This window comes from Chinchilla lanigera, unplaced genomic scaffold (genome assembly GCF_000276665.1).
Source record: "Chinchilla lanigera isolate Chin_1 unplaced genomic scaffold, ChiLan1.0 scaffold00061, whole genome shotgun sequence".
In the NCBI taxonomy this organism is placed as follows: Eukaryota; Metazoa; Chordata; class Mammalia; order Rodentia; family Chinchillidae; genus Chinchilla; species Chinchilla lanigera.
This window is the reverse complement of record NW_004955462.1, coordinates 13,075,151-13,092,090: the sequence shown is the minus strand read 5'-3', so window position 1 is coordinate 13,092,090 and position 16,940 is coordinate 13,075,151. Positions and strand designations below refer to the sequence as shown.

Sequence of the window (16,940 nt, the reverse complement as noted above, 5' to 3'; positions counted from 1 at the left end):
ACTTTGTGCCTGTTGGTACCTTTTTTAATACAAATCTGATGTTTATAATATGCTGGCTTCTTATTGGTCTGTAATATTTCCTATTTCATCTGGAAGAAATTTTGACCTTGTAGGTTTTCCTAGATACACATTCATTTCATCCAGATTTTTAAAATTAATTTTATACAATGTGTTTTATATTTCTTTTTTTTTTTTTTTTTTTGGTTTTTCTCCGGTACCGGGAACCGAACTCACGACCTTGTGCTTGCCAGGCAGGCGCTTTTGCCGCTGAGCTAAATCCCCAGCCCTGTATTTTATATTTCTAAAAAATTTTTAAAGTTTTACCCATATTTGTTTCTCTTCTGAATTTGTTTATTTTTATTTCTTTGTTATCTTTTATTTCTTCTTTGAAGTCATCGTTTACATTTTTTTTGCCATTATCTCTTTATTGTTGTGTTTTACTTATACTGCATTGTTTTTAAGACTGTAGAGTTGATTTTGTTTGTACCCAATTGCTTTCATATATATTTCCAAGTTAGATCAAATTTCTATATATCCACTGAAACAAATATATTATTTGTGTTAATCAATTATACTAAATTACTGAGCATCTATTGTGTGTTGGGTACCCTCTGAAGTGTGAAATTCACAGTAGCAACCAAAACAGACATCTTTAGACTTGTCTTTTTTTTCTTCAATTCTTAGTAATTTTAATGAGGTAAACTTTATATAAAAATCAACTGTTTTCACTAAACTATAAAATCAGATGAATTTTGACAGATACCTACATATATCCACAAAACCACAACCAAAGTCAGAATATGGAATATTTTCATCTTTTTCTAAGGTCCCCTCTTAATACAGCTATTCCTTACTCTGGTTCCAGACAACCACTGATCCCTCTTCTGTCACTGTAGATTACTTTGAATTTTCTGGAATGACCTATGAATAGAATCAGACAGTATATCTGTTTTGTGTTGGGGTATTTCCATTCAGCATGCTGATTTTTATTTCTTCTTATTCTTTTAACTAAGATCAAGCATAGCATGATGATTTCGGATGCATTCAAATTCCCTGTGTGACAACTCTTCATACCTAGTCACTGCTACGTCGTACTCTGATATATGAATATACCTAGTTTGTATATTGATTCAGTTATGAATGACCATTTGGATTATTGCTGGTGTTGCAAAAAATAAATCTTCTGTGAACTTTTGTTCACAAGTCTTCATGTAGATATGCATATTTTCATTTCTCTTGAGTGAACAATTAAGAGAAGAAACTCCTGGTCACAGGATAGTTACATGACATTAATCTTTACAGATAGCACACACTTGGATTTTGGCTTTGGAACCAACCATATTTCCCTATGGCAGTAGAATGTAATCCATATATGTCAACTGAACTATAAAGTTTCATGTATGTTATTTTTTAATGCTTACTCCCATTTTCTTACTTAAAATATATTTTTTCTTGATAATTTTTTACTGTCTAGTGTATATGTCCCCAAATGTGAACAATTACAGAATAATAATACCATTGAGAGAGTCCACAAAATGTAGTTTTCACAATCAAATAAATTTAGGAATTGCTTCCTAGAGATTTAGTGTTGTTATGTTTAGTTTTTTTAAGACTCAGAAAAGTCCCACTTGAAGTTCACCAATGGTTTCCTCTTCTTTTTAAAACAAATCCCAAATCCCTTTCATCACCCACAACTGCAGTACTCTGCCCCTGCCAGCCTCCTGACACTCTACCCTGATGAAATTCTGTGAATGGGCCACATTTCTTCTTATTTCAGGGCTTCACTACAACTATTCCTTCTCTCCCGAGATCTTTCCTCCACCTGGGCACCTGCATAATCCCACTTTATTCTTCTAGTTCCTGAAAATGTGTTATTTCATCAAAGAAACTTTCAAGACGATAGATGGATCCACATCGTATATTCTCTTAGTGACACATCTTGTATCTTTTCTCTATAACACTGCTTATAATGACAAATAATTATTTGTGTTGTTACTTAATTAATGGCTGTTTTCCTGGCTGGACTGCAAACTCCATAAAAGTAAAAGGTTATCTGTCTTATTCCTTAATAGAGCCATAGCATCTACCCATTCTAGGCAAACGGTGGGCACTCTATAAATTGTATGGAATGAATCAAGAATCTAAATTAGTTTATTTAATAGTGCATTTCTGTCTTGGTTACTTTTTTCTCGTTGCTGGGACAAAAATACCTGACACCTAAAATTAAGGAAGGAAAGGTTTATTTCACTTATAGTTTGTGGAGGTTTCAGTCCGTACTTGGAAAGTTACAAGGCAGAGTGGCACATGGCAGAGAGCTACAGCTCATGGCAGCAGAACACAGCAAAGCAACAAGCACAAAAGCCAGGAAATGGCCGCAAGCAGCCTCTTCCTCTCCCTTACATATGCAAACTATCCACTCCAGGGCGGGTGCACCTCTCACACCCATAATCAATCAAACTCTAAAAGCCTGCCCCATGGCTGCATGAGGCTTTGGGGGGATACATAGACACAAACCAGAACAATTTCCTAAGCATATTTGATATATACACACATATTATTGATATATTGTGTAATTGGTATTCAGTCAATAATCTGAGTTTAGTCTGTAATCACCTTACTACTGTTAGGAAGCAGCTGTGTGTGTACTGTATGTGTTGCTAGTACAAAGGATGATCAAAAAATACAGTGAATATTTAAATTAAGAGACATTACACATTACCATTGATCCCCCTCATAATATCTCCCTCTTCAAACACAATTATCCCATCATCCTTGCCACTTTCTGAAGCAGTTCCGAAAGCCCATTTCTGTGTGTGTCTTTACAAGCTGTGATCAACTATGTAGTGAATGCTGCTACTGAATGCCATCTGATAAAAGGTAGGCACATTAAAAAATTATGGTGTGTCCTCATCCACCTTATTCATCAGATTTGACACCATGCAATTTCTGGCTCTTCCCCCACATCAAAATGACCATGAAAGGTAAATACTTTTAGTCAATTCAGGACATTGAGACCACTATGCTAGCATAGCTGAAGACACTCATGAAAGAGGGTATCCACAGCTGCTTCAGAATGATAGGATTGGTGTGTTTTAAGCCAGGGTATATATTTTGACATAGATAAGTGGCAGTGTATATTTTGCTGTAATGAATTTTAAAAATTTAAACACTATTTTTGGTCATTTCTGTAATCACCTATTCACTCATTGGGTGTTGCTATGTTCTAAGCACTGTTGTGAAGATTCAGATTTCAACAAAATTTCAATGCCTGTGTGTTTGCCTTTTAATGGAGATTGTCAGCCAATAAATGTTTAAGAGTAAATAACATCAGATAATAATGAGTGGCATGAAATAGTATATGGCACAAGACCAAGGGATAGTTTTTGTGAAGCTTAATTTGTTCATTGTAGCATACTCTTCCCACAGTCTCACACACTCTTGTCTCCCAGATCTGAATGATTATGCACTTTTTATACAAATAAGCAAGAGTGAACACAAACTTTGAACACACATTTTACAGAAAAGGGATTCATCAAGCAAATACAAATATGAGGAGCTGTTTACCACCATTATGATTATTTAAGTATAAATCAAGACTGTAATGACCTACTATTCTATGTATACTTATAGGGAAACAATTGTTTAGAATCTACTGTTTTAAGTGTGAGAGAGTTTGTGGATAAAGGCCAAGGGATAAGAAGTGGGAGTTGTGTTTTAACCTGATGATCAGAGAAAATCCCTTCCATAAAGTAAGCTTCCAGTGAAGACCCAAAGACTAGTTTGTTGTACTACTTACCTAGGGCACAGCTGTCCTGATGGAGGAAACAGCAAGGACAAAATGCCTGACATGGGTTCTTGTTTGGCAAAGAGATGAGTGAAGCTCTGGCAAAAGACAGATTAGAAAAAGGTGGAATGTGAGGTCAGGACAGAGAGCTAAGGGGCACCTGTTCACGTAGTGCCAGTGAGAGATTTGGGTGAACTCTGATGAGATGGGATGGCACTGAGCAGACCAGGGACGCGATGTGATGTGTCTTACATAGGAAACATCTACAGGAGAAAGGAAACTTATTATTAGGAGTCTCTAGTTCAACAATCTATGTGAAAGGCATGGACTAGAGCGGTAATGGCAGAGGTGGTGAGAGATGGCTAGATTCTGGATATGTTGGTGTAGCAATGCCAGGATTTGCTAATGTGTCTGGTGTGGAAAACTGGGTACTTAGAACATGGGAGAAAATCCAAATTTGGTTTGATCGTTCTAAATTTGAGACTCTTCACTGAATATGGAACAGTGAAGTTGTAATTATTTTCTCTGTACTCAAAAGTTGTTATCTATTATCTAGCATTTGTTCTTTTCTCTATAACACTGGTTAAATAGGATTATGAAGAAGGAATCTAGTTTTTGTAATGGTTCTTTCAGATGAACAGATTTGAGGATTATTAATCTGGCATTTTTGGTTTTGATTAATTATGACCTTTAGTTTTACTAATTCCCTCCTGCTTTTTCTTAATTTTTTGTGCCTTTTTAAATGTCTTAATTACTAAGCTCCTTTGAAGTATTCATTCTTTAAAAGAAATAGTTTTATTTAAACATATGCATAATATACAATTATGATACATAAATAATTATATTTATTTCAATTAGTTACTAATATTTGAAATTACTTAAGTAACATTTACTAAAATTTTTGTCTGCATGGAGATTTAGTTATTTTTTTACCAGTTATATTATGAGGGTTACTCAGTTTTAGTCTAGAGATTATAATTTCAATTTTGACTTCCCTTTTTGATCAGTTGCTTTTGAGGAGGACCTTTTTCTTTTAGTGCTGGAAATTGAAGCCCAGGTCCTGGCACATGTTAGGTAACTGCTCCTCCACTGAGCTCTGCCCCCAGTCCTAGAGTACTTGCTAAAATTTCCAATGAATTAAGTTTTTACATCATTTTTCTTTATCTCCAGTTATACTAAAATAAATGTGGTGTACAAAATCTTTCCTCTGAGAATTGTTAAAATTTGCTTTATGGTAGCTACACAATAGATTTTTATATATATTCCATAGATACAAAATAAATTTATATTCTATTCTTAAAAATATATAAATTCACTCTATTTCTCTGCAACACACACAGACATGCACATGCATACACACAAACATATATACACACTTATACACACATAGCAAAGTGTTTTTGTGAAGCTTAGTTCATTGTAGCATACTCTTCCCATAGTCTCACACACTCTTGTCTCCTAGATCTGAATGATTATGCACTTTTTATACAAATAAGCAAGAGTGAACACAAACTTTGAACACACATTTTACAGAAAAGGGATTCATCAAGCAAATACAAATATGAGGAGCTGTTTACCACCATTATGATTATTTAAGTATAAATCAAGACTGTAATGACCTACTATTCTATGTATACTTATAGGGAAACAATTGTTTAGAATCCACTGTTTTAAGTGTGAGAGAGTTTGTGGATAAAAGCCATCATCGTACACAGTCCTATATACTTTTTAAAAAAGTGAAACACTGTCTTGTTAAATAGTCACATGTACTATATATCTAGATATAGACCCATGAGACACTGTTATATTTACAGCAAGAGACACGATACAAGAATTGTTCATAATAGTACCGGTTAACAAAATAAAAACTGTATTAAAACCCAAAAGTTAATCAATGGACAAAAGGAGGATGAACTGTGGCCCAGTGGTCTAGTCTACTGTAATCAGAAGGATGAACCACAGGGACACACAAACTGGATAAATCCTAGCAATAATATATCAGTGAAAAAGTAAATATGCAAAGATCTCAGATATAGAATTCCTTTGTATATTGTTAAGAATTGTGTGTGTGCCTATGGGAGATTTAGGAATATACAGATTGAAGGGAATTATATGAATAATATAATTGGAAAGCAAGTGTTTGATTAACAGAGGACTCAGTGATATTTATATCAGGTGGTAAAAGGGAGGGAAAAGACACTATGTTCAGATGTGCATTATTGTTGCTGTCTTCCTGGTTGTTTTGAGTAGGGTGTCCCAAGTGTTTATAAAATAATTAAAAATAGTGAATGAAATATTCAACAAAAGAAAAATGGGCAGTGAATGGATGATGACAAATTATCATCAACCAGAGATTATGAATAATCTATTTTTGTGAACCTGAAGTTAGATTAAAAAAAATAATAATAACAAATTGAGGTTTAAAAAAAAACCACACTATTTTTTTTTTACTTGCTTATTATCCTTAAACAATACTTTGGCATTAATGTGGACATTTTTTTGTGTTTGTATCCATCTGTCTGATACCTCTTTGCCCACCTCACTCTTTTCACTGTTCTTTAATAAATATGTTTTAAGTATATTTTCTGAAATGATGCTTCTAAAACTTTAATGGGCATATGAATCACTGGGGATCTTATTAAAATACACTTTCTGTTCAGAGGGTCTGGAGTGGGACCCGGGATTTTGCACTTCTACCAGGCTGCAGCTGATGCTGATATTGCTGGTTCCAGGAACTTTGAATAACAAGATCATAAACGATAGATAGCTGAGCTGTGCTTTTTAAACCAGGAAAGCCTCAGTGTCTATGTTAAGGAGAATTCAGCATATTCACAGTGATTAAACAATACTTATACTGAATTTTATAATCTTGCCATTCTACTTTACATTTCATACTTCAAATTTATTTTATGCTATTTGACTTAATTCATTTTTTTTCTTGTTTGGAGTTCTGAAATCATTTTCTATTCAACTCATGCTGCATTTCTCTTTTTCAGCACTTGTAATGGTTTTATTCAGCAAATATTTAATAAGTACCTAGAGTTGGGTTTTTTAATTGTATGTATATGCTATTCTATGAAAAGAAAATGCCAACTATTTCCTTCTTCTAAGACATTTGTTCATCCACTGACCTCCCTACCTGCAGTAATGTGGACCTTAAATAGCTCCCAAAGGTCCATGTGTTAAAGGTTTGGCTCCCAGGCTGGTGCTCTTGGGAGGCAGTGGAAATTTCAAGGGGTAGGATCTAATAGACGATCTTTAGGACTCAAGTTTCCTTTTCCTGGCCCTTCCCAGCCATGAAGTGAGTGGTTTTCTTCTATTAAGTTCTCCCAAAATGTGATATACTACAGGCCCCAAGTAACAGGGCCAATATATGGATGAACCCTATTAAGTTGTAAACCAAAAATCAACCTTCTATTTTTATACATTGATTATCTCAGGTATTTGTTACAGTAACAAAGGGCTGGTTAACACATCATTTCAATAAAATGAAATCTCTAAACTACTTTTTTTTTTTCTCTTTCCCCCATAAGTTAATTTCCTTATAATTTGTTCATCCATTATCATTTCTAAAACCCTTAGGTATTGTGGTGATAGTTTTTGTCTTTTATTTCAAAGAATTTTTAGGTCTTCCCTTACAGCATGCGTCTTCTATGCTAATAATTATAACTCAGTAGCAGTGCTGCTCATTGTCCATCACCTGTCATTATTCTTTTTGATTCAGTTATATGTATTGCAAGATTCATCCCTCATTTCACTTTCTTCACTTTTTTCTTCCTCTGACTTTGTAATTCATATGTTGTTTAAAGTTTTTCATTATAATTTTCTAGATAAGATATGTGTGTGGTGTATTTTTTTTTCCAAATTCTTGTATAACCTCCTCTTATCTTGATAGATGATTGCTATCTTGGCTGGAAATATAATTCTTGGGTCACATCTACTAAATATCAAATCTCAAAATATGCCTTTCAGGCTCAAGAAACTGTGCTTTTTTTCACTTGTCTTAGGTGCTCCTGGTATGGTTATTTCATTATTATTGTGTTCAAATTGCCATCTCTCTCCAGCAATTCGCATTAGGAACATATGCTGAGTTCTTGGATTTTTCTTCCTCTCCTTGAATATATTGTTTTATTCCTTTCCCAGTTCACTGTTCAGTTAGCTCTTAGGGTCCTGGGTCAGACACCTTCCATTCTCCATGGCATCAGTTTTGGTGATGAAGATGAAATTTCAGCATTTATCCCAGTAGGCCAGTGATACAAGGGTCAGTAGGATGCCTCTCAGTCACCTCAGTTTCAAAGGCCAGTAATCTTTAAACAAATACCACATACTTCTGCAGCTTCTCAGAGATTGCGGAGACAGGTTGGTTTTCTCAATACCACCTGCTCATGTTTGCTCTTTTTCATTTGTGTGTTCACCTAACAGGAAACTAAGTTCAGTGTAGGAGAGTCCTTGAGGTAGACGATTCTATATTTGGCCTATAGAGCATTCTATAGTGAATAATAAATTGTCAGTAATTCACCAAATGCCTCATTTCTATGGAGAAATTCAAGACTGTGTGGCCTGTCACTGGGTGGATTTCTCTTCTTACTTTTCTAATCTTAGTTCCTCTATTGCCTTTTTTCTCAGGTACCTAGCAAATTTACTCTTCTATATTCATGACTCAAAGAAGTTTCTGCATTTCTGCCTCGTTTATCCTTTCAGTCTGGCTACCATACTCCTCCTATCTGTGGTCATTCACATCCAAAGTATCACCAATACCAGGATCTTCACTTTTATCATTTCCAACCCAGACATTTATTTTAAGGTCTATGTGTCATGGCTACAGTGTAGCCTAATTGGACAAAGTCACCAGATTGTAATAAATTATGCCAAACATCCAAGTGTTCAGAGTTCTGACATGATATCAGAGTAGAACAGAACCTCCTATGACAATCCAGGTGTGGTGGCACCTGCCTATAACCCCAGTATTTAAGAGGCTGAGGCTAGAGGATTATGAGATTGAAGCCAGACTGGGCTACAGACAAGAACCTATTTCATCATACTCAAGTGAAATAAGTTGGCCACACATGTTTAAATATCTCATTGTTTCTCTGGTGTGAGAAACCAAAAGGGTAAATAAGGGCCAAAATGTATAATAGGTATTAGGAAATAGGAGGAAAATGTTCAAGTGGAAAGGGGCATAAAGGATGGGGAGGGCAAAGGAAGGAAAGGGATAAAAAGAGAATAGCTGGGGAAAAAATGGAAACAAACCTTTTGTAAATAGAAATGGGAAGAGGAATTGAAGGGAGGGGAGGGGATTGGGAACAAAAGAAGAATCAAGGTATATTATGTGCAGGTAGAAGTTCCCTATGATGAATGTGATCATTATGTATATCTAAAATATAGAATAAAGTCAACTTGAAGAATCCACAAAGAAGAATGAAGGAGAAAGAAGAAGGGGAGGAAGAGGAGCAGAAGAGGAAGAAGAAAAGGAAGAGGAAGGAGGAGAAAGAGAAAAAGGAGGAGAAAGAGGACGAGGAGGAGGAACCTATCTCAAAAATAAATCATGTGACAATTGTTTAGAGGAGTGCTTCTGCCAGTATCTTCAGGATTAAAAGTCCAGGACATTTTGCTGGTGTTGTACTATAAGGAGAACAAAAGTTAATGGTAGTATTTGGATAGAGGAACAATCTTCTCTCTTTTCCTTCTAAAGCAGTTGATATTATAAATTCTAATTATATTATATTAAATTAAATTCTAGATTTATATTAACAACAATCTAATAATCTAATATAAATATTAGATTAAATTCTAATTAGATTATAAAATTAGATTATATTTCTCTTTCCTTTTTTACCAGAAGGATCTGCATTAACCACTTTGTTAAGAAATTACAGTTACCATGACATTGGAGTAAAAACTATCTTAATCATCTGAGAAAATCCAACCCTTGGTGGATTAATTTATTCTTATAACAGTTGCATGAGCATCTATTCAGTAACTCTTCTGGCTCAGCCTCAATGGCTGTCACTTGGCTTTTCCATTTATGTCCACCCTTTGGTTCCAGTTCCTTAATTTTAACAGTTAGGGATGTTGGTCTAGTTTTTGCTTTTGTCACTCAGACTTCATAATTCTTTCCATTTTGTCACTCTTAATATTTATATGACATCCAGTGAGTGATTGATCTTCTCTAAGACCCTATGGTCGCTCACATTTGCTTATCATCAGCATATAGGGGGCAATCCTCAGATTTATGGCTGCCAATAAATACTGTTACCCAAAGTACAATTTCTTTTTTTTTCCGTGTGCTAATTTCTAATAACTCTTGTGCATGAGAGCAATTACTGACAAAAGTCAGCCTCTGTTAATAGAGTTTATCACACTTCATCATATATCCTTTGTCGTTGGAAGCATTTTGACAAGCCCAGGGTTAATTAAAACCAAGAAGACAATAAAATACACCTAATCAAACATTACAGGTACAGAAATCAATTAGCAGATTTATAGCACTTCGGAGGTTTCCATAATGTATAAAATTCAAAGAAACTGTCGCTTCCATTTCCTCAAGACAGTGTAATTAAATTTCTAATTGAAACTATTTTTCAGTAGGTAATGTACAATCCACCCAAGTTTGATTTGCATTAAAGTAGGGCCTGAAGAGGTTGAAAGAGCGTAGGAAATTAAAAAGATCATTGAGTCATTTCCCCTATTGTTATTTTGTCTAACTGAGAGTTGGGGAAAAGCTATATTGTATAAAAAAGGAGAGGAGGGAAAATGGTACATTGCATGATAAAGAGAACAAATGGAGGTTTTTTTATATCAAGGCCTTCTGGGGCTGAGGAGATAGCTCAGTGGCACAGCATCTCCCTGGCAAGTGCAAGGTCCTGAGTTCAATTCCCGGTACCCACCCCCTGCCCCGCACCCCCCCGCCAAAGAAAGGCCTTCTGTCTTTTTTTTTTTTTTTTTTTCCGGTACCAGGAATCGAACTCACGACTTGCACTTCCTAGGCAGGCGCTGTGCCGCTGAGCTAAATCCCCAGCCCCAGCCCTTCTGTCTTCACACAATGTAAAAATAAAAACTCTAAAAGAGAGGGAACATTGCAAATAACTCACTCCTTTTGTCAACACTGTTCAATCATTTATCTAACTTATTTGCTTTTTTACTTGAGTGTGTCTTTTGACTGGATTGATTGCCAACCATGTTTCTTTTGGTACCATGCAGATGTGATCATAAATTAAGGGTATCTTTTTGTAGTTTTTGTCTACTCAGCTTAGTGAAATGTGATGTCCACCACCATCCCTGTGACACATTTCAGTAGGAGGTGGATGGGAGAATCAGGCAGCAAGGAGCATTGTGCGTGGCTGCCTAAGTGTTAGGATTAGCTTACTTCCTTCTCTAGCTGAATGTTTTCTCCTTTAGACATTTCTCTGCCTCTGATTAATATTTTTTACATTACTGACAAATATCTCACTATTATTTGAACATAGAAATGACCAAAGTCTTTACTCTCCATATAGCTCAGTGGTAGGCAAATGCAAGGTCCTAAGTTCAATACCCTATACCAATAAAAATAATAATAAAAGAACTACAAAATGTTGTTGGAACTCTCATTGACAATTGTGGTAATATGCTTATATTTTAGACATGCTGAGGCAGCATAAGGTGAATAAAAGATTCTAATGTGGATAAACCAATTTTTAGTCACATAAAAGCAGATAGGATGATTTAGTTGTTCCTCTTTTTGAAGAACTTCATTTGAGTGTTAATGGATATTAAATGTATGACAAAATTGGGCCATAGTGCAGTGCTGGCTGATTTGCACTGCAAAATGTCCCTAGGTTAATGGTGGTGGTGTTAGCTGGACTTTCTCCAGTGTTGGGCAAATGCATCAGGAACTAGAACTGGAGTAAGACTTTCCATGTGAGCCATTCTCTTTTCCCTCAATTCTACACAAGTTCTCCTTCCTTGTTCCACTCCTTAGTGAACACTTGTTGAGGCTCTTAGGTCTTGTTCTTATTTTCCTCTCAAATGAGTGCAAGAGAGGAGACTGCAGGAAAATATTCGGTTTGATGATGTGAACAAACTTTAGTTTGCAAATAACACATCTCTATTTCATATTGAGTCCTTTCTCTTAACCTGGGACTCTGCTGCACTATCCCCTATTGTTCAGACTTGCTACTTCTTTTGGTATTCTCTAAAACTCTCGAAAAATGTCTTCTTCACAGCCCATTACGTCTGTTACTGTTCTCAAAGCCAGTGATAAAGTAGTCTGTTTCGTGAAGTAATCTGACAAAAATGTATTGTGCTTCAAACTCAACTGAGGTCAGTTTTCTCTGTTCATAGCACACAGGGTGGAAGAAATCTGCAGTTTCTCTTCTCCTTAGTGTCCTTTTGGCACCTATGAATATTACTTCCAAGCTGGCCATATGGAAGAGGAAAAGAGAATGGAGGGGCACTTGCAGAAGGTTTATTGTCCAGACGTTCAAGCGCTATATAATCCCCCTCTTTCCTGTTGGCTAGATCCCAGTGCCATAGTCACACGTAACTGCTTGAAAGGCTAGGAATACGATCTAGTTGTTTGTCCCAAAGGAAAAATGAATCAGTTTTGTTGTGCAGCCATCAATCCCTGCCATAGCCATCTAAAGTCTAAAACTCTAATTTCAACTCTTTTATTCTCCATAACAAGTCAAATCCTGGACCCAATCCTGCTTTTATTATTTAAAGTGCCCCTTATTGAATCTTTCCTCTAAGCCTAAAACTGTCACAGTGTCTAGGCCCTCATCACCTCCAGCTAGATTAGCATGCTGACTTTCTATTTATCTCCCAACCTCAGACTTTTCCCTTCCGTCCATCCTCCAGTTCCCCTTCACCCTTATTTTCCTTGTGTGGCAGCTTTCATTGCTCCATGTCACAGACCAAAGACTTCAGGAGCTCTCTTTTCTAATAGACCAAGTTTAATCTCTCCTGCATAGCTATTAAGAGCTAAAACAATTTAAAACTTTCTCTTCTTACTTCTGTCAACCTCGATCTCCTACTTCCATAAATTTCTACAATGTTTCTCTACCACTCAGATTATAAGAATTAATTATTCTGTCTTGTATTGTTTAAAATTATTTTATGTCTTTTTGGATCTTTCTTCCCCAGTATATTAGAGCTTCATGAGAAAAAAGGTGTTGTCTAGTATTCTTTAGTTTTGTCCCCCTTAAAGTCTAGCACATTGTTCAATGCCTACAAGCTCAGTATCTAATAAATACTTACTGGTGAATAGGCTAGCTTGGAGGGGAAATTAGTCATTGTACTGACTATATGAAATTTTATTCCCTAAAATTCTTAGGTGTCTTTGTAAATAATTGTTACAAGTTTCCCATTTATTTGTGGAAATCTATGCATCATTATAACTGCTACCAGAGTGTCTCAACATAACCGGGTGCAAGGTAGAGACAGTTAAAAGTCTGGGTAAACTCACTTCAATGCTGACTTTTACTCGTTCAGTTCTGATCCATGTTCCGAAAAGGTTCATGGTCCAGAAGGATGCTTACACACTGGGCAGAGGTCTTTAATGGCCCCAAAGAGTCCTGAACCCTGGTGCACATGCTCTGTGTGGTCTCCTTCCTGTGAGTACGAGTGGCCCTGTAAGATGGGCTATCACTCCCACAAATATGTACCTTATAAATAAACTGTCCTAACATAATTAAAATTCATAATCAGCTAAAGTAGAGTTAATCAGATGGAATGTGACCTGGAGGTCTGACTTGGTCAACTGACCCCCTAAAGGAGAATGCAAAGAGTTTTCTCTAGTGTGGACCTGGAAGAAAAAGGAAAGCCATGTTGTGAAATGGGTGTGGAGACCACATGGCTAAGATCTGAGGGTAACGTCTAAGAGGGAGGTCCCCAACTGACAGCCAGCAAGGATCAAGGCTCTCAGCCCCATGACTGTAACTGAATTCTGCTAACAGTAACCTGAATGAGCTTGGAAGAGGGTCCTGAGCTGGAGATGAAAATGTGGTTACCAACACCTGGATTTTGACCTTGTGAAACACAGCAGAGAACTTGGTGATTCCATGCCCATTGTTTTAAGATAATAAATATGTCTTGTTTCAAACCACTAAATATATGGTGATTTGTTACACAGCAATAGGAATTTAGTGCATACACTTCTTATATTATCTAATTACTGTGATACACTGTTATAGATGAATTTAATCATGTTGAGATCCTATACATTTTTAACATAAAGATTTGTATTAGTTTCAATATAAAATCTCATTGCAGATGAAATATTTTTGGCTTTGAAAATACCAGTGTGAAGATTTACTTGCAGTTTTCTGACGGTGAGTCAGTTAACATCTAACCTACCACAGGGAAGCATTGGTTGGCATTGCAGTTTATTTTCAAAGACTTCTGGAGATGATTCCACCCAATTATCAATGCTTTATTAGTGGGTCACTCCTTTTTCCCTCTGTTCTAGCATATAGATTGTGCTGACTTAACATTATCCTCTGGGTAGCCCACTGAGTTAATATTCCAGTCTTTGGAAGAGAGCCAAGTAGACTTTCTGCTTTTTAAAAAGGAAAGTGGTTTAAAGGAAGCTGCTGCTTAGCAAAGCCATTATTCTACTACAAAACAGGCATATTTCCAAAGCACATTAACAATGCTAATGACCAAACTAGCTCTGGATTTAGAAAGAGAGAATGAATGAAATTGTTTCATCTACGAAGCATCATGGTGAGGCAGAAAAAGCCCTAGAGTCATGAGTTAAGAGATAGGAGGGTGTCAGTTTTCTTATCAATAAAACGGGAGAATGAACTAAATAATTCTGAGTTCCCTTCTGTGTTTGAGATCAATGATTCACCTGTCTAATGCTAAAATGGGGAGGGGAAGTGAGGGATCTTAGAGAATGGGTAGAATGTTTAATGTCTATGTAAGAATATGAATGACTGGATAGACACTCTGAAGATGAGTGCCTACAGTAGGTTGTCTTCAGCACATCAGCAGTGCTGTGGCTTCCTGTTGTTGAAATTTCTTAACTGAAATGCCCCCTTCCTCTGGCCTTTTCCATCCTTTCATCCATCATTGCCTCACAGAGTCACTCTCTCCTTCTAAATTGAATTATTCTCTCTTTTTGAAATGCAGTTCATACTTTCTTGCCTGTGCTTGGCTTTGGTGGTACTGATATAACGGGGATGCTCAACCTTTCATTTTCCCTGACAAATCTTGTTCAGCCCTTAAAATCTAACCCCTAAACTACCTTTTCCATAAATCCTTCCCTGCTGGTTCTTTTCTCAACCAAGATGTGCCCAAGCTTTTTCTCTCTGGAGCCTCCCTCATTATCTTCTTTAGGCACAGCTCGCCTCCCTTCTGTGTTAGGTCTGTGTTTCTCATTCCTCAGACTGCAAACATGGAGACATTATAGGGAATGGAACTGAACAGTTCCTGAATCCAGGCCATAACCTGAAGGATACCTGTAGGTTGCTTGCTTGATACTGTCTTTTTGTGTGTGTGATTCCTTTTCCTGTTACCCAAGTAAAGCAAAAGCAAAAAGGCAGTTTCTTGATAACATAAATATGTTCTCAGAAGACCATCATGAGTATTATTCATGAGAATCAGGGGAGAAGATGCTAAGAAATTATCTGGGTCCCTTCATGAGGGTCTTCATGATCCTGATGGCTGCGCAGAGATAGAGGAAGGGATTTGGGAATGCTGGAGGACGGGTTTTCTTCTCCCTCTTTTGCAAAACACAACAGTGCTGAATGGCTTATCCTTGAAAATTGCTCAAGGCTACTATGATCCCTGAGGCAAAAGTAGCTTCTGAAAGAAGGGAACGCTGATGTGATTTGTTTCTTGTACGTTTTACTCCCAGATGGTGCCTCCAGCTTTACAGGATCTCAATAATGTTTTACTCCCATTTGGGTCATGGCTGATTTGCAGTGTTTCTCCTTTTATAATTTCCAAGATGAATATCCCTCTACAAGTTCCATTTCCCTTTTCTTCCAACTTGAAGCTGCAAAAGAATTAGGAATTTAGAAAAAAAATAGTTGTAAACAGTTAAAAGGAAATCACAAAGGTTTATAAGCAGAAGACATGGAAGAGAAAAACCCAAGGAAAGGAGAAAATGGGGGTTAGGAGGGAAAGTGAAGGATGCTATCAGTAAGATTCAAGATTATAGGAACCTGAGCTGTACTAAGTACTTGTCTATGATACTGAATTTAGTCATGGTGATGACTCAGAAAACTTAAATGATTTGCCCGAGATCTCATAATTAACCAATCATAGAGACAAGCTTTGGACCAAAACTTGTGAACTTCAGAGCCATGTGTTCTTTGTCATACCCTGCTGGGGAAGGTTGGATAGCAAATAGGCAACGGAGGGTCAAGTAGCGGGCTGGCTGGTAGACAGAGGGAGGCTGATGGGTGCACTTTCCTCTTCCTGAAGTTAAAACAGAATACCTGAGCTGGAAGACACATTAAGGTGAACTCTGACTTCCAGCTGTCCACTCGTGATACATGGTGGAAAACAACTGGCTAGGCTGTAAGAACTTAGTGCAAATGATATGCTTCTGTACCCATTTTCATAGTCTTTCCTGAGTACTGAAGAGTTGGGCACGTACAAGTGCTGTTTTAAGTGTTCTCTTCCTTTCTCTTATTCCTCTCCACCAAGCATGGAATTTTCACTTCTGAAAATCTAGACTGGCACATCCTTCCTAAATGGACCCTTGAGGTCAGGGTTCCCAGGCAAAGAGGTGATAGGGAGATGTCTCAGTGGAAAATAAGCACTGCAGTCAGTCTCAAGCTCTCATTTCTTGTTGATCATCTCAGGTCCTTAACGTCCTCCTAACACACATGCTGCCACCTATCTCAGCATTTCTTAGCAGCATAGAGTTTCAACTAAATCCTTTTTGAGTTGCTGGGGTCAGAATACAAGGAAAATAAAGGAAAGATAGTTTAATATGTTTATTCCTTTATTCTCTCAGTATCTATGCCCTGCTGTCGGAGAAATTAGGTGCCATCTCTGGACAAACCACAGTGTATTTTTGAGCAGTTTAGGATGCTGGAGTGACTGATATGAAGTAATTAATGAAATACACTGACCATGACCAAGGTAATAAATCCAGGGTGGAAAATAGGTGCTCAGAGTTTTCAGGAAAAGAAGAAGCAGTGTGAGCTGAATGAGGGCAAAG

At 36.8% G+C, this 16,940-nt stretch overlaps 1 protein-coding gene across 1 annotated transcript in view; it reads left to right on the top strand.

Annotated features, from left to right (window-relative positions):
* Positions 1–9,217, top strand: part of Nuf2 (NUF2, NDC80 kinetochore complex component) — a 59,836-nt gene extending 50,619 nt beyond the window's left edge. The window contains exon 15 of the mRNA XM_005398255.2: positions 9,170–9,217. The gene's annotated coding sequence lies outside the window, so the exon portion shown is untranslated. The remainder of the gene's footprint in view (positions 1–9,169) is intronic.
* The last annotated feature ends 7,723 nt before the right edge of the window (positions 9,218–16,940 follow it).